The sequence below is a fragment of the Peromyscus maniculatus genome, chromosome X (genome assembly GCF_049852395.1).
Source record: "Peromyscus maniculatus bairdii isolate BWxNUB_F1_BW_parent chromosome X, HU_Pman_BW_mat_3.1, whole genome shotgun sequence".
Classification (NCBI taxonomy): Eukaryota; Metazoa; Chordata; class Mammalia; order Rodentia; family Cricetidae; genus Peromyscus; species Peromyscus maniculatus.
Window position 1 is genome coordinate 21,422,027 of NC_134875.1, and position 18,589 is coordinate 21,440,615.

Consider the following 18,589-nt stretch of genomic DNA (forward strand, 5'->3'; position numbering starts at 1 on the left):
TGCTTCCCACTCCCCCTCCCACGATCCTCTCCAGGCGTGGCCCTCTACTTCCCACCATTTGCCTTTGTCTGTGACCCTCCCCAGTCTTCTAGAGCCGTCGAGTCCTCACCTCTCTTCTCCAGCATTCTTGGTCTCCAATCCCTCCGCCCCAGAGTCCTGTCCCCCACTCTCTACCTTCCACCCTGAAGCCCCTGCCCTACACACCAGCCTCCTGCCCAGCTCCCAGCTCCCCTTGACTCCTCTCTGTCCCCTGGCGTCCTTCAGCTCTCCCAGAGCTTTCTCCTGCCCTCCCCACCCACCCTCTGGGCCTCCACCACCCTCTGACTACCTCACCAGTCTGAGCCCTTGCCTCCCCCCTCCTCCCAAGTCTCCCCCTTCCCTACCTAGTCTTCTGCCTCTCACATCCTTCCTTGTTCTGCCCTCCTTCCCACCTGTCCTTCCCCATGGCCTTCTGTTCTCCTCCCCAGCCTCTTGGACCCCCCACCTCAACTCTCCCCAGTCCCTTCCCAGCTTCCACCTGTCCTGTCAGCCTGCTCCTCGGTTCCAGCCTTTTCCCTCCTTCATCCAGCCCTCCTCTTCTTATCCCAACCCAGCCTCATGGCCTCCATGACACCTGGCTTCCTCATCACCAGGCTGTCCTCACTAGCCTCCTACCACCCCCTTATTCTACTGTGGTTCCTTCTCAGATTCCTGCCACCTCCCTACCCTTCTGCCCTCTCCCGCCTCCCACTCTCCCCTTCAGCCTGTCCTACAGCCCAAAGCCTTCTGCCCTGCCTGGTCCCATGAGCCTGCCGGCTTCCTCTCCAGCTTCCCTTTCTCAGTGTTCCATGTTGCTCTGCAGACACCACCTTCCCTCGGGAGCACGGCCCTCAGTCCAGGCCTCCTGCCCTCCCTAGCGTACTATCCCCTAGCTCGGCCTGCTGCTTTCCCTTCGGCCTCCTGCCTGCCTCTCTGGACTTCAGACCCACTCTGTGACCCTCCCCACAACCCAACCTTTCCTCAAGCCTCCTGCCCATTGTAGGGTCTTCTGGAACCCCAATCCACCTATCATCCCCCATCCTACCATCTCCCCAGCCTGTTGTTACCCTTCCCACAATCGTACATCCCCTGAGCTTCCCGTATTCTACTCCAGACTTCTGCCCTCCTCCCCAGCCTTCAGGCCTCCCTAGTGTCCTATTGTTCTCAAGAGACTCTTGGGCATCTGTTGAACTTTCTGTCTTTCTCGAGATTCCTGGACATTCTCCAAGGTTTACAGCACTCTGGAGTCTCCTGTCCTGCTCTCCAGCACCCAGAGAACCTAGTACTGCTCTCCAGCAACCCAGAGCACCCAATCTTGCTTGACAGCACCCAAGAGTCACCTGTTTTGCTTTACAGCACCGAGGAGTCTCTTGTCCTGCTCTAAAATACCCCAGAGCCATCTGTCCTGCTCTACAGCACCCCTGAGCACCCTGTCCTGCTGTATAGTGCCCCAGAGTCTTCTGCCTGGCTGTACAGCGCCCCAGAGTCTCCTGCCCGGCTGTACAACACCCTGGAGTCTGCTGTCCTGTTTTATAGCACCCCAGAGTCTCCAGTCTCCCTCTACAGCAACCTAGAGTCCCCTATTCTGTTCTACAGAATCGCAGGGTCTCCTCTCCTGCTCTACAACACCCCAGAGTCTCCAGTCTATCTCCACAGCACCCCAGAGCTTCCTGTACTGTTCTACAGCACCTCGGAGTCTCCTGTTCCCTAGAGCACCACAGAGCCTGTGATCCTTCTCGACAGCACCCCGAGGTTCTATCCTGCTCTACAACTATCCAGAGTCTCCTGTCCTGCTCTACACGACCCCAGAATCCCTGTCTTGCTTCAAAGCACCCATGAGCCTCCTGTCCTGCTCTACAGCACCCCAGAGTCCGCTGTATTGTTCTGCAGCACCCTAGCCTATCCTGTCCTGATATGTAGCATCCCAGAGCCCCCTGTCCTGCTCCACAGGACCCCATAGTCTCCTGCCCTGCTCTACAGCACCCCAGAGTCTCCTGTCCTGCTCTAGAGCACCCTGGAGACTGCTGTCCTATTATACAGCACCCCAGAATCTCCAGTCTCCCTCTACAACAACCCAGAGACCCTTATCCTGCTCTACACAATCCCATAGTGCCCTGTCCTGCTCTATAACACCCCAGAGACTCCTGTCCTGCTCTCCATCACCCTGGAGTCTCCAGTCCTGTTTCCCAGCACCCCAGAGTCTCCTGTCCTATTTCACAGCACCTCAGACTCTCCCATCCTGCTGTAGAGCACCCCAAAGCCCACTATCACTCTCAACAGCACCCCAGAGTCTCCTGTTCTGCTCTAGAGCACCCCAGAGCTGGCTATCTTCCTTCAAAGCACTCAAGAGCCCCTGTCCTGATCCACAGCACCCCAGAGTCTCCTGTACTGCTCTAGAGCACCCCAGATCCCCCTGTCTTGCTTCACAGCGCCCATGAGTCTTCTGTCCTGGTCCACAGCACCCCAGAGTCCTCTGACCTGGTCTGCAGCACCCTAGAGTCTCCTGTCCTGCACTACAGCACCCAGAGACCCCTGTCCTCCTTTACAGCACCCCAGAATCTCCTGCCCTGCTCTATAGCACCCCAGAGTCTGCTGTCATGCTGTACAGAGCTCCAGAGTCTTCTTTCCTGCTCTACAGCACCCAAGAGTCTTCTGTTTTGCTCTACAAGAACCCAAGGTCCCCTGTCATACTTTATAGCACCTCAGAGACTTCAGTCATGCTCTACAGCACCCCAGAGAACACTATCCTGCTCTACAGCACCCCAGAGAACACTATCCTGCTCTACAGCACCCCAGAGAACACTATCCTGCTCTACAGCACCCCAGAGAACACTATCCTGCTCTACAGCACCCCAGAGCCCCCTGTCCTTCTCTACAACACCCCAGAGCCCCCCTGTCCTGCTCTACAGCACCCCAGACCCCCCGTCCTGCTCTACAGCACCCCAGAGCCCCCTGTCCTTCTCTATAACACCCCAGAGCCCCCTGTCCTGCTCTACAGCACCCCAGAGCCCCCTGTCCTGCTCTACAGCACCCCAGAGAACACTATCCTGCTCTACAGCACCCCAGAGAACACTGTCCTGCTCTACAGCACCCCAGAGACCCCTGTCCTCCTCTACAGCACCCCAGAGCCCCCTGTCCTGCTCTACAACACGCTGGAATCTGCTGTCCTGTTTTACAATAGCCCAGAGTCTCTGTTCTCCCTCTCCAGCACCCCAGAGTCCCCTATTATTCTCTACAGTATCCCAGAGTCTCCCGTCCTGATCTACATCACCCGAGTCTCCTGTTCTGCTTCACAGCACCCCAGAGCCTCCAGTTCTGCTTCACAGCACCCCTGAGTCTTCTCTTCTGCTTTACAGTACACCAGAGTCTCCCATACTGATGGACAGCACCCCACAGTCTTCTGTCCTACTTCACAGCACCCCAGAATCTCATGTCCTGCTGTAGAGCACTTCAGAGCATCCTATCCTGCTAGACAGCACCCCAGGACCCACTGCCCTTCTCTACAGCACTCTGGATCCCCCTATCCTGCTCTACAGCATCCTGGAGGCTTCAGTCTCCCCTAGTCTCCTGTCCTGCTCTACACCAGCCATGAGCAAACTGTCCTGTTCTACAGCACCCCACAGTCTCCAGTCCTCCTCTACAGCACCCCAGAATCTTCTGTCCTGGTCTACAGCACCCCAGAGACCCCTGTCCTGCTCTAAGCCCCCCAGAGACCCCTGTCCTGCTCTAAGTACCCCTGAGCCCCCTGTCCTGTTTCACAGCACCAAAGAGTCTCCAGTCCTCCTCTACAGCACCCCAGAGTCTCCAGTCCTCCTCTACAGCACCCCAGAGGCTAATGTCCTTCTCTACAACACTCTGGAGTCCTTGTCCTGCTCTACAACACTCCTGAGTCTTTTATGATGCTGTACAGCACCCCAGAGTCTCCTACATTGCTCTACAGCACCCCAGAGTCTGCTGTCCTGCTTTATAGCACTTCAGAGACTTCTGTCCTGCTCTACTGCTGTTCAGAGGCCCCTATCCTGCTCTACAGCACCCCACAAAATTCTTCCTGCTCTACAGCACCTGAGACACTTCTGTCTTCCTCTAGAGCACCCCACAGTTTGCTTTCCTTTTTTACAGCACCCCGAGTATCCAAGCTCCCTCTACAGCACCCTAATTCTCCTGTCCTGCTCTACATCCCCCATGAGCTCACTGTCCTGTTGTACAGCACACCAGTCTCCTGTCCAGCTCTACAGCACCCCAGAGACCCCTGTCCAGCTCTACAGCACCCCAGAGTCTCCTGTCCAGCTCTACAGCACCCCAGAGTCTCCTGTCCAGCTCTGCAGCACCCCAGAGACCCCTGTCCAGCTCTACAGCACCCCAGAGTCTCCTGTCCAGCTCTACAGCACCCCAGAGACCCCTGTCCAGCTCTACAGCACCCCAGAGTCTCCTGTCCAGCTCTACAGCACCCCAGAGCCCCCTGTCTTGCTTCACAGCACCCAAGACTCTCCTGTCCTGCTCTATAGCACGCCAGAGGTTTCTGTCCAGTGCTACACCACCCAGGGGTCTCCTGTCCTGCTCAACAGCACCCCAGAGCCTCCTATCATGTTCTACAGTTCCCCAGAGCTCACCATCCTGCTCTACTGCACCCATGAACCCCTTTCCTGCTCTAGAGCACCCCAGCATCTCCTTCCCTGCTCTAGAGCACCCCAGCATCTCCTTCCCTGCTCTAGAGCACCCCAGCATCTCCCGTCCTACTCTAGAGCACCCCAGCATCTCCCGTCCTGCTCTAGAGCACCCCAGCATCTCCCGTTCTGATCTAGAGCACCCCAGCATCTCCCATCCTGCTCTAGAGCACCCCAGCATCTCCCGTCCTGCTCTAGAGCAGCCCAGCATCTCCCGTCCTGCTCTAGAGCACCCCAGCATCTCCCGTCCTGCTCTAGAGCAGCCCAGCATCTCCCGTCCTGCTCTAGAGCACCCCAGCATCTCCTGTCCTGCTCTAGGGCACCCCAGCATCTCCTGTCCTGCTCTAGAGCAGCCCAGCATCTCCTGTCCTGCTCTAGAGCAGCCCAGCATCTCCTGTCCTGCTCTAGAGCACCCCAGCATCTCCTGTCCTGCTCTAGAGCAGCCCAGCATCTCCTGTCCTGCTCTAGAGCACCCCAGCATCTCCTGTCCTGCTCTAGGGCACCCCAGCATCTCCTGTCCTGCTCTAGAGCACCCTATCACCTCCTGTCCTGTTCTAGAGCACCCCAGAGCCTGCTATCAGTCTCGACAGCACCCGAGAGCCCCTGTCCTGCTCTAAAACTACCCAGAGTCTCCTATCCTGCTCTACAGCACCCCAGAGTCTCCTGTCCTGCTCTAGAGCACCCCAGCATTTCCTGTCCTGCTCTAGAGCACCCCAGCATCTCCTGTCCTGATCTAGAGCACCACAGAGCCTGCTATCAGTCTCGACAGCACCCGAGAGCCCCTGTCCTGCTCTAAAACGACCCAGAGTCTCCTGTCCTGCTCTACAGCACCCCAGAGCCATCTCTTCTGTTCTACAGCATCCCAGAGTCTCCTGTCTCCCTCCATAGCACCCCTAGTCTCCTGTCCTGCTCTCCATGACCTGTGAGTCCCTGTCCTGCTCTACACCACCACAGCATCTCCTGTCCTGCTCTAGAGCACCCCAGAGCCATCTCTTCTGTTCTACAGCACCCCAGAGTCTCCTGTCCAGCTACAGAGCAACCTGGAGTCTCTGCCCTGCTTTACAGCATCCCATAGCCTCCACTCTCCCTCCATAGCACCCCTAGTCTCCTGTCCTGCTCTCCATGACCTGTGAGTCCCTGTGCTGCTCTACAACACCCCAGAGTCTCCTGTCCCACTCTACAGTACCCCAAAGTCTCCCGGCCTGCTCTACATCACCCATGAGCCCACTACTCTGCTCTACAACACCCCAGAGTCTCCTGTCCCACTCTACAGTACCCCAAAGTCTCCCGGCCTGGTCTACATCACCCATGAGCCCACTACTCTCCTCTACAACACCCCCAGAGTCACCAGTCCTGCATCACAGCCGTCTGCAGTATTCTGTTCTGTTCTAGAGCACCCCAGAGTCTTCTGTACTGCTCCACAGCACCCCAGAATCTCATGTCCTGCTACACAGCTACAAAAAGACTCCTGTCCTGCTTGACAGAACCACAGAGTCTCCTGGCCAGCTCTAGAGCACCCCAGAGCCCCCTATCCATCTCTCCAGCACCCCAGAGTATTCTGTTCTCCTCTCCAGCACCCCAGAGTTTCATGTCATTCTCTACAACACCCCAAAGTCTCCTGTCCTGCTCTACAGCACCCAGAGTGTCCTGTCCTGTCCTCTACAGAATCCCAGAGTCTCCAGTTTCCCTCTACAGCACCCCTAGTCTCCTGTCCTCTCCATCAACTCTGAGTCTCCTGTCCTGCTCTACAACACCCCAGAGTCTCATGTCCTGCTCTAAATGATCCCAGATTCTCTTGTCCTGCTCTACAGCACCCCAGAGTCTCATGTCCTGTTTAGAACACCCTGAAGTCTCCATTCCTGCTTCACAGCACCCCAGAGTCTTCTGTCCTGCTCTACAGCACCCTGGAGTCTCCTGTGATCTTTTACAGCCCCACCCCCGAGTTTCTAGTCGACCTCTATGGCACCACTAGTCTCCTGTTCTGCTCTACATCACCCCTGAACACCCTGTTATGATGTACAGCACCCCAGAGTCTCCTGTCCTACTTTACAGCACCCTAGAGTCTCCAGTCCTGCATCACAGCGCCCCAGAGTTTCCTGTCCTGTTCTTTAGCACTCTAGAGCTCCCTATCCTGCCCAACAGCACCCCAGCGTCTCCTGTCCTGCTCTAGAGCACCCCAGCGTCTCCTGTCCTGCTCTAGAGCACCCCAGCATCTCCTGTCCGACTCTAGAGCACCCCAGCGTCTCCTGTCCTGCTCTAGAGCACCCCAGCATCTCCTGTCCTGCTCTAGAGCACCCCAGCATCTCCTGTCCTGCTCTAGAGCGCCCCAGCATCTCCTGTCCTGCTCTAGAGCGCCCCAGCATCTCCTGTCCTGCTCTAGAGCACCCCAGCATCTCCTTCCCTGCTCTAGAGCGCCCCAGCATCTCCTTCCCTGCTCTAGAGCACCCCAGCATCTCCTGTCCTGCTCTAGAGCACCCCAGCATCTTCTGTCCTGCTCTAGAGCACCCCAGCATCTCCTGTCCTGCTCTAGAGCACCCCAGCATCTCCTGTCCTGATCTAGAGAACCCCAGCATCTCCTGTCCTGCTCTACAGCACCCCAGAGCCATCTCTTCTGTTCTACAGCACCCCAGAGTCTCCTGTCCAGCTACAGAGCAACCTGGAGTCTTCTGCCCTGCTTTACAGCATCCCATAGCCTCCACTCTCCCTCCATAGCACCCCTAGTCTCCTGTCCTGCTCTCCATGACCTGTGAGTCCCTGTGCTGCTCTACAACACCCCAGAGTCTCCTGTCCCACTCTACAGTACCCCAAAGTCTCCCGGCCTGGTCTACATCACCCATGAGCCCACTACTCTGCTCTACAACACCCCAGAGTCTCCTGTCCCACTCTACAGTACCCCAAAGTCTCCCGGCCTGCTCTACGTCACCCATGAGCCCACTACTCTGCTCTACAGCACTGTGGAGTCTCCAGTCCTGCATCACAGCAGTCTGCAGGATTCTGTTCTGTTCTAGAGCACCCCAGAGTCTTCTGCACTGCTCCACAGCACCCCAGAATCTCATGTCCTGCTACACAGCTACAAAAAGACTCCTGTCCTGCTTGACAGAACCACAGAGTCTCCTAGCCAGCTCTAGAGCACCCCAGAGCCCCCATCCATCTCTCCAGCACCCTAGAGTATTCTGTCCTCCTCTCCAGCACCCCAGATTTTCATGTCATCCTCTACAACACCCCAAAGTCTCCTGTCCTGCTCTACAGCACCCAGAGTGTCCTGTCCTGTCCTCTACAGAATCCCAGTCTCCAGTTTCCCTCTACAGCACCCCTAGTCTCCTGTCCTCTCCATCAACTCTGAGTCTCCTGTCCTGCTCTACAACACCCCAGAGTCTCATGTCCTGTCTCTACATCATCCATGAGCCCCCCTGTCCTGCTCTATAACACCCCAGAGTCTCCTATACTGTCTCTACATCATCCATGAGCCCCCCTATCCTGCTCTACAACACCCCAGAGTCTCATTTCCTGTTTAGAACACCCTGAAGTCTCCATTCCTGCTTCACAGCACCCCAGAGTCTTCTGTCCTGCTCTACATCACCCTGGAGTCTCCTGTGATCTTTTACAGCCCCGCCCCCGAGTTTCTAGTCGACCTCTATGGCACCACTAGTCTCCTGTTCTGCTCTACATCACCCCTGAACACCCTGTTATGATGTACAGCACCCCAGAGTCTCCTGTCCTACTTTACAGCACCCTAGAGTCTCCAGTCCTGCATCACAGCGCCCCAGAGTTTCCTGTCCTGTTCTTTAGCACTCTAGAGCTCCCTATCCTGCCCAACAGCACCCCAGCGTCTCCTGTCCTGCTCTAGAGCACCCCAGCGTCTCCTGTCCTGCTCTAGAGCACCCCAGCATCTCCTGTCCGACTCTAGAGCACCCCAGCGTCTCCTGTCCTGCTCTAGAGCACCCCAGCATCTCCTGTCCTGCTCTAGAGCACCCCAGCATCTCCTGTCCTGCTCTAGAGCACCCCAGCATCTCGTTCCCTGCTCTAGAGCACCCCAGCATCTCCTGTCCTGCTCTAGGGCACCCCAGCATCTCCTGTCCTGCTCTAGAGCACCCTAGCATCTCCTGTCCTGCTCTAGAGCACCCCAGCATCTCCTGTCCTGCTCTAGAGCACCCCAGCATCTCCTGTCCTGCTCTAGAGCACCCCAGCATCTCCTGTCCTGCTCTAGAGCACCCCAGCATCTCCTGTCCTGCTCTAGAGCACCCCAGCATCTCCTGTCCTGCTCTAGAGCACCCCAGCATCTCCTGTCCTGATCTAGAGCGCCCCAGCATCTCCTGTCCTGCTCTAGAGCACCCCAGCATCTCCTGTCCTGCTCTACAGCACCCCAGCATCTCCTGTCCTGCTCTAGGGCAGCCCAGCATCTCCTGTCCTGATCTAGAGAACCCCAGCATCTCCTGTCCTGCTCTAGAGCACCCCAGCATCTCCTGTCCTGCTCTACAGCACCCCAGAGTCTCCTGTTCTGCTCTACAGAATCTCAGAGTCTGTTTTCCTATTCTACAGCACCCCAGAGTCTCCTTTCCTGCTTCACAGCACTTCAGAGCCCTCTGTCCTGCTCTACAGCACTCCTGAGCCCCCTGTCTTGCTGTACAGCATGCCAGATTCTCTTGTCCTGCTCTACAGCACCCTGTAATCTCCTGCCCTGCTCTACAGCACCCCTGGGCCTCCTGTCCTCCACAGCACCCCAGAGTCTTTTGTCCTCCTCTAGAGTACCCAAGAGTCTCTTGTTTTGCTCTACAGCACCCCTGTGCCCCCTGTCCTACTCTCCATGTACCCTAGATTTTCCTGTCCTGCTCTACAGCACCCCAGAGATCCCTGTCCTTCTCTATAGCACCCCAGAGATCCCTGTCCTGTTCTAAACACCCCAGAATCTCCTGTCCTGCTCTACAGCACCCCAGACACCCTGTCATGCTCTACAGCACCCCAGAATCTCCTGTCCTGCTCTACAGCACCCCAGAATCTCCTGTCCTGCTCTAAATACACCAGAACCCCTGTCCTGTTCTACAACTCTTCAGATACTCCCGTACTGATCTACAGCACCTCTGAACCCTGTGTCCTGCTCTATAGCACCCTGAAGTCTCCTGTCCTGCTCTACAGCACCCCACAATCACCTCTCATGCTCTACAGTACCCCAGCACCCCCCATCCTGCTCCACAGCACTTCTGAGGCCCCTCTTTTGCTCCTTGGCTTTTTTTTTTATATCTTCTCAGAAAAAACTTCCTGACTTTCTCTAGTCCCTCACAATGCATTTGAGCTTCATGTTGCCTTTCCTGGCCTCCTGACTGCTTCTTTCCCAGCCCTCACAGGGGAGTGTCTTACCGCCATGCTGTCTGACCTCTCCCAGCCTCATCCCAACTAAGCCTCCTGTCTTCTTGCTAAGGCCCACCTCACCTCAGCTCTAGGGTTCCTGGCTTCTCTGGTGACCCCTCAGAATGGAGCTCTGAGAGAACCGAGATAAAGCCATGATAGAAGAGCAGGCATCTTTCAGGTCCAAGGGAATTCTCTAAACTCCACACGGTAGTCCAAATGTCTGGAAATGAGCTCAACCTGGAGGATTTCTGGGTGTTAGATAAAATCCAGCACTCCTCAGGAACTTGTGAAGCCGGTTCTCCTCCACTGAAAGAAGTCCATCCTTATCTCTGGCAGAAGGGACATGTGACTACCTGTAGTTCCTACCAGCATATTAAATAGTGTATGCTGGTATCACAAAGTGCACGCGGGTGTCACAAGTACCCGTGACACATTCCAAATCCATGCTAGCATCCAAGCCCTGCTCACAGCCTCCCCTCGCTTACACTCCTTCCAGTTCAATGGCTTCTCTGGCCCGCCACCATTCTTCCTTTAATGCTGCTTGCTGCTCTTGCTGTGTGTTCTCTTTATGACTATATGGTATGCTCCTGCTTCTCTTGCCATGTCTTCTCTATTCCCCATCCCCCAGTTTTCATCCTCTCTTGCCCTGACCAGGTACAGCCTGCTGGCCATGGTCCGTCTGCCTCTTTCTCTCCTGCCTCAGACTCTTCCAGATGCCTCTGGCTGTTCTCTCTCATTTCTACAATAAAAACCTTCACCTTACCCATACCATGGAGTGGTCACATGTCAGATCAGACAGCATACAGCTTCAGCATAGGATGGGTGGTTCATCTTCTCATGAGTCCTTCACAAGCTGCTGCGCAAATGGCAGTGAGGGCTTTACCGCCTGCTACTGCAGAGGAGTCTCTGGGCGTCACAGAGTGGCCTGCACAGCGCTGTTTCATTTCGCCTCCCTCTCGAGGTTCAACTTGAATTAAACTCACTGAGTCCAGACCGGGAATGAAAGAGAACCTTTGCTTCAGCTTCTTTCTCTGAATACTGGACAGGAATAACGGCCACCTTCGGGGCCTGACTCGACTGTTCCCCCCTTGGTGCAGGGGGAGCAGAGGGTGGTGGTCCTGTCAAGGACAGTCTAGAAGGAGGCTCTGAAGCTGCACTTTCCCTGCTCAGCTCTGGATGACCCTCTGGGCTTGCTGTCCCATACCCTGCCCGCTTCCCCACCCAGGTACGGTATGGCACCCAAGAAAAACAGGAGGCGTGCAGGCGGTATTTGGTGTACTGAACCCAACGGTTTTCTTCTCACTTTGGGAGACAAGTGACAGCATCGGAACTCCATCTCTGACCAGACAACACTGGCAATGCCCAGTTCATCACACAAGGAAATGTACATTCATCCAAGTCTCTGAACTGATTGATGCTCCGCTGCCTGCAATGCAGACTTCAAGGAAATAAAGTGCATCACCACCCCATCACACAGCGAGGGCACCAGGGAGGAACAGAAGTAGCCCGCGGAGGGGGGGGGCGCAGAAGCTCAGACTACTCAGGGCCACAATGGGACACGAACACAAAGCTGAGTCCTCCTTCTATCCCCGTCTCCTGACTGGGCCCAGAATCCAGTCCAATGCCAGTGCCTCTGACCTCACACCACAGTCCATGCCTGAGCATGAGCAGGGAGGGGCTTCCCTGGACTGGGAGGTCTAAGAAGGCAGGGCCTCAGACTCCATACCCATTTCTCCAAGTAGTCCATGATCCCTCCTGTACACAGAAAACAGGAGATTCCCAGGAGCTCTTGTCACTACCCAATAGCTCCATCTCCATCACACATGTTTACACACAGACGTGCACACATGCATTCAAACATACATATACGGACTACTTAGCAAGACTTGGCAGAAGGAAGCCATCGGGTCCTGGGCTGTGGCAAACAGCAGAGAGCATGTGGCAGCCACCTTTCAGCTTGTGTCCTTCAGCTGAGACAGATCTTCATTTGGGTCTCTGACTCCAAGTAGGCGGATGAGTCACTCTGTCCCTGGGGCTGGCTGGCATGCTGAAGGTTTCTGCATCAGGAATGGAATGCATGGATCTTGAGATACCAGCATAGAAAAGCTGGGGGAGTGTTGGATAAGTAGTAAAAGTATCCCTTGGGCTGTCCTTGGGCATTTGGAGACTCTAGCCTATGCAGGGCCTCCTGACAGACTATCCTCAGCCTATCTGGAGGAGATTTTTTCCATGTGATGCTAGGAATGGGGCTGCAAGCCTGGGAACAGAGAAACAGGGCCATACAGACCATGGGTTTCAGCACGTAGTTCCTCAACCTCTCATGAACCACATTTGCAGTCCACTAGCACACACCTGCTCAGGAGCCCTTGGTCAAGCACCAGAGAGGTAGGGAGGACTAGACATTTCAGGAAGTTCTCGAACCTTCCTCTCTGTTCATGAACTCAACTACTGGCCTGTCTTTTGGACTACTCCAAGGAAAGGTAGATGCCCAGCTTCCCCACCCCCATGGTCTCTCTTTCTCCCTAGGTCCCCTGGCAGCTCTCTACTCCCTCCCAACCCCAAAGAAGACTGCAGAGGAGGTGGGGGAATGGAGGTCTAGGGCAGGCTGAGCTCCCCACTATTCTGTGTATAACAAGGGCAAATCCCACGTCTTTCATTGAGCCCCACTGAGTTCATGAGGTGGGAGAAGACATCTCCCTCACAGTGTTGCTAGGAGATATCAGTGCCCAAGGTACACTGGCATCTTTTCTATGGAAGGGCCAGAAGACCCAAGCCATGACACCCCTCTAGGCCTCTACCAGAAGGGCCTTTCCTCTTCTAGGTAGGCTCTTCACTCAGCTGCTCCCCGGGCTGCTACAGAAACAGCAGCAGGCATCTCCATGTAGGGATCCATCTTGAAATGATCTCAGAAGTGGTGAGCCATCACCTAGAAGAGCAAGACCTGAAATAAAAAAGAGGGAGACTTCAGAGCTGGCCTCCTGTGCACTCTCCTTCTCTACCTTATTCTGACAGCAGCTGCCTGCTCCTGGAGTCCTCCCCCTTCCCCAGATCCTGTGGTACACAGCTGCCAGGCTGCCCATGGCTGGTAGATGGGCTTCTGGGTCTGGAGAGTGTCATCGCAGGGGCTGCAGGGAGCTGGGCAGACAGGGAGGAATAGTTCCTGTTCTTTCCTGTCTGCAGATGCAGAGCCTGAGGATGCCCCCAGACTGGGTTAGGGGAGCAAGAGGGAGGGCAGGAGGAGCAGGCAGAGGCCAGACCCTGCCCAATCCCCAACAGTGCAGGAGCAGTTTGGAGGAGGGCTGTGCAGAGCTGCAGAGACTCTCCTTGGGTCTCCATGCAAAGAAGGGGACAGACCTGAGGTTTGGTTCAGAAAAGAACTGTCCTTTTTATCTGACCACCCAACAGGTAAGGATCAATGGACAAATCTTTACTCCTCATGGGACCTTCCTGGTGGCTCACTGACCCAATCCTCTTCCATTCAGGGTTCAGGTTATATCTCAGGAAGCTTTTACAAAAAAAAGGGACTTGAGACCTGGAAGGTGGGTGGGAGGGGCTTCCTGTCTGTGTGTTGGTGATGAGCTGGCCCTCCAAGATGCTATGGCCGCCCAATACCCAATCATGGAACCGCCAGAAGGGAACACGGGAGAGCCTCGCCTACCTTTTCAGTTTCCAAGCTTGGCTAAGCAGCAGGTGGGCCAGGGTGCTAGCACCTTCCCAAACCCTCTACCCTTCTGATCTCCCCAAACTTATTGTTCTACATTTCACCTGACTCTCCTGCTTTCCCCCATCCTCTGGTCTTCGTCTCCAGCCTTTCGACTTGCTTCAGCCTCTTCACATCTACCGTAACCACCGTATCCTCCCACTGTCCTTGTGCCTTCTCCCAGCCCTGTGACCTTTTGCTCATCAGTGACTCAGCCTTTAGTCTCCTGCCCTATTCCCTGGTTCCCCTGTTCTCCCCTGCATGCCTGCGTTCCTTCCCAGCCTATCTCATCTGTCTCCTGCATTCCTGGGCCTTATCTTCCTGCCCTGCTCCCGTGACTTCTGTCTTTCTCTGGCCTCTAACCATCTCCTTCAGCCCCGTGATCTCACCAGCCTTCAGCCCTCGGAGGCTCCCACCTCTCTTCTGAGGCATCTTACCCTGCTACCCAGATTCCTACTCCTTCCCAGCTGCCATCCTTCCTGCTCCTGAGCCTGTTGTCCTCACTCCTAACCTCTTGCCTTCTTGTATGTCTTCTCCGGATGTCTTTTACCCTCCCGGGAACCACAGATCTTCCCGTAGCCTGCTCCCCTCACCCTAAGCCTACTGTCTTCTCCCCGACTTCTGTGCTTTTCCTGAGCCTCCTATCACTGTCTTCCCCAGACCCCTGCCTGCTATCTATGTTTACGTCCTCTTGCAGCATTCTAGGAGCCTCTGGATCTCCAGCCTTCCTCTTAAAGATTGTAACATCCCAGTTGTTGGATGGCAAAGGCAAGAGGATCATGTGTTTGATAGTAACCTGCAAAAGAACATGCCCTGTCCCCACCAAAAAAACAAAAAACAAAACAAACAAACAAACAAACAAGCAAACAAAAAACCCACCAAGATCCTAGACAGAGCTCAAAGTTCTGGAAGCCAGCTGTTCGGAAACTGCAGAAGAAAAGCTGCTGACCACGACCTGAGACACCCAGTGTGGAAAAAACAAACAAACAAAAAACAGACCCTCACAGTTTCAAAAAACAGCTTGTCTAAGGAAATCAGCTAATTCCCCCATTCTGCCCCAAGCAAATTCCCTTCCTCCTCCCCTATCCCCAGCTTGAAACATGTAATCTTCATTCTTTTGAGCTCAGGTCACTGAGTGACTGGGTCCTGTTCCCCAATTATAGTCTGGCCAGAATTTGAAATGCCACCTCCCTGGAATTCAATAAAGCTTCTCTAGGTGTTAAGGTCTGTGTAGCATTGGAGCCTGTCCTGGAATTCACTCTGTAGCCCAGGCTGGCCTCGAACTCACAGAGATCCGCCTGTCTCTGTCTCCCAAGTGCTGAGATTAAAGGCGTGCGCCACCGCCTGGTGAGGTTCTTTCTCTAAGAGAAAAGTTTTCTTATAATTTCAATATGAAGATAGGAAACAGGCACCCATCTCAAGCTCCAAAAAGTACAAGTACCTTGGCAGACATCATTGAATTATTTTTGATGTCTCATTTTTGTTTTTATTTTATTTTTTAAGATTTATTTTATTTTTATGATTTTATGTGAATGAGTGTTTTACCTGTATGTATGTCTGTGGACCACATGCCTGCATTGTCCACAGAGGCCAAAAGAGGGCATCAGACCTCCTGATATCCTGGAGTTAGAGCCATTTGTGAGTGTTGTGAGTGTCGATATTGGGAATCAAACCCAGATCGTCAGGAAGAGTGGCCAGTGCTAACCATCAAGCCATCTCTGCAGTCCTGAATTTTTATTTTAATGTTCTTGTATATTTAATGTCTGTGTCTTCAACCAAGAGTGCTCTTGAACAAGTTTGTTGTTACTTGTACTTTATGAACGTGGAACACAGTGAACTGCTTGGCAAGGGTTGGCGGCTTTAAGACCCTGAAGGGGAGGAAGTATACCGAGGTCTAATTTCTCATGTTATTTTGTAGTCATTTGAATGTGTCTAATTTAGATCTGGTCTTGTTTTTATCACTATCCCTTCCAGGGTTTACTGAGTGTGTTATTTGCCTGGCCACTTGAAGTTTTATGGTCACCATCCGCGTCCCCTAACGGCTTTCTCCAGCCAAGACTGAGCCCAGTCTGGCTTTTAATTTTACCTGCTCATCTTCATTACGTTCAGTTATGTTTCGCCTGGGCCTCCATGAAGTGCTTTTGGAAAGTCTTTGTGCAAAGTTCATTTGCCAAAAGGAAATTAGTATTTCTTTGAGTGTCTCTAATTTAACATTTCGAGTTTTCATTTGACACAGTCTTCTCTGACGACTTGTGTTGTTTCTGCTCCCTAAATGCCATTGGAAGCAAATGTTTGGATGGCGTTTTAATTTGCGAATGTAGAACTTACTTGTCCTGATCCTCACAACAGTGGGTGCTCTTAACCATCTGCCAGCAGTGGGGTGTTAAGCTGTGGGCTTTTATTTTATGAAAGACTTGTGTATTTACGACAACAGTATCCAATTAAATGTGATCCTGGATCTTTTAGGAGTTTGTGATTTAAAAAAAAAAAAGGTTTTGCTATCTTCAGTGCCCAACTAAAGAAAAAAATAGTTGTAATAGGCTTTGTGCTTATTGTTTAATGAGAGTTATGAGCCCCAAATGGAAGTTTTCGTCCTTATACAAATGATTTCATAACTTTACCAAAAACTAAAGCAGTTCTATGTCCACAAATTTCCAGAAGTACTGGTCATTGTTTAAAATTTCATTTCTCAAGTGAATTGCATGCTGAAATTCATATTATGAAATCAACTTCTGTCCTAATTTTAAAGCTAAGTTTCCTTGAAAATAATGAGTACTTTTCAACTTAAAAGGAAGGAAACACACAGCTTTGCTCTCTTTGGAAGTAAATGACACCCATATCACATTTTCAGTTTTATTTATTTTAACTTTCTTTACATACTGGAATTCAAGCCTTGGGCCTTATATATGGTGGGTTTATGCTCTACCACCTAGATATAACTACAGTCCAGAGTTTTATTGTTGAAGCATGATTGTATCTTTAATACATTGCTTTTGTTTTAGTTTGTCTTTGGTGTCTGTTTCCAAGTGTTCCTGGACCCGTGTAGTTCCTGTATGCACAAACAATAAAAAGAAGTATTCCAGACACACCAGGAGAGGGATAGGGTTGAATAGGCTATTCCTCACATATTACATCATAGACTATCCTCAGCATTCCCAGATGGCTGTTCATTAATGACTCAAATGCATGCATATAGGAATAAGAAATGAACAATGCCCATCTCTTTATATTCATACATACATTGTATGACATATATTGTGTGCCCAAGGGACAGAATTATAGGAAAACTCTTGCCTCTCTTTAAAAATCCCAGAGAGTAACCCGATACTTAGTCCCAGAAAAAAAACATTTCTCATTTATGAATATGCATATATTGTTTGCTTATTGGCCAGTATGCTGATTAATTCTTCCATATATATTATGTGTACATATTTGTACACATGCATATATGTGTATATAGGTGTGGATGCCAAAGGTTGATGGGTGTTGTCCTTAATTATTCTTCACCTTATTTTTTGAGGTGGTCTCTCACTGAACCTGGAGCTCACTATTTTGGCTAGACTGGTTGACTAGTAACCCACAGAGATCCTTCTCTCTCCACCTCCCTAGTGGAGAAAGGCACTCCTAGCTTTGTTTGTTTGTTTGTTTGTTTTTTGTTTGATTTTGATTGTTTGAGACAGGGTTTCTCTGTGTAGCCCTGGCTAACCTGGAACTCACTCTGTAGACCAGGCTGGCCTCAAACTCATAGAGATCCACCTGCATCTGCCTCCAGGGTGCTGGGATCAAAGGCGTGTGCCACCACCGCCCAGCTAGCCCCTTTTTTTTTATTGATTGAGAATTTCATACACACATATAATGTGTTTGGATCAAGTTCACCCCCAATCTGATCCCTCCAACTCTCCCTCGTCCCTCACCAGAGCTGTTCTCTTTCAGTGTCATGTATTCTCTTTAAGAAGACACACACAGTGCCCCTACACACAGTCCCCTTTAGTACTGCCAGCATGTGCATGGATGTAGAGCATGGGTAGCCTCTCCGGAGCTGCATTCCTCAAGAAAACTTACAGAGGCCATCAGCTGCCAATAGCTCATCACATAGGGTTGAGAAGCTCTGACCACCTCCCCCTCTCCATGCTGGAATCTTGTCTGGCTTGATTTTGTATAGCTTGTGCATGTGGTCATAGCCACTGTTAGTTCATATGTGCAACTGCCCTGATGTGCCTAGAAAACACTGCTTCGTTGTAGTCATTCATCGTCCCTGGCTCTTAGTCTTTCTGCCCCTCTTCCATGATGTTCCCTGAGCCTTAAGTGTAGGCGTTGCATTGCAGATGTACCAACTGTTCATCAATTCTCAGTCACTCATTCTCTGCATTTTGACCCAGTTACGTATCTTGTGGCAGCCCCTGTCTGCTATAAAAAGAAGCTTCCTTGATGAGGGGTCTGAGCTACACTTAATCTGTGGGTATAAGGACAAGCATTTAGAATAGAGACAGTAGTAAGCTCTCTTCTGGTGCCTATGATCTCTCCAATTGTGGGTGGCTGACTAAGTTTACAGTACTAGCACTAATTCCCTTCTATTGAGTGGGCCTTAGTACAATTAGACAGCTGCCAGTTATCCCTAGGGTATATCGGGGCCACTGTTTCACCATTAGGTAATCTTGCTGGACTAGTCCCTGCTATGGCTCATAGGATTTACGGTTTTCAGGTAGCTAGGAGTATTTATTACTCTTCCCCTTTAGTAGCTTGCATAGCGCCTTCCCGGAGTATTAAGAGCCATATAAGCTCTTAAGCTATATAAAGAACCCTTTGGGAGTTCACTTCCAGATTAGTACCAGCTTGGCTCCTTTAAGTCCTGTGACTGAAC

The 18,589-nt window shown here is 52.4% G+C and overlaps 1 long non-coding RNA gene across 2 annotated transcripts in view; it reads right to left on the reverse strand.

Moving 5' to 3' along the window:
- The window catches only part of LOC143271026 (uncharacterized), a 73,366-nt gene extending 60,547 nt beyond the window's left edge, over positions 1 to 12,819 (reverse strand). For both annotated transcript variants that reach the window (XR_013048290.1, XR_013048289.1), the window contains exon 1: positions 10,110 to 12,819. This is a non-coding gene — a long non-coding RNA (uncharacterized LOC143271026). The remainder of the gene's footprint in view (positions 1 to 10,109) is intronic.
- Between the last annotated feature and the right edge of the window lie 5,770 nt (positions 12,820 to 18,589).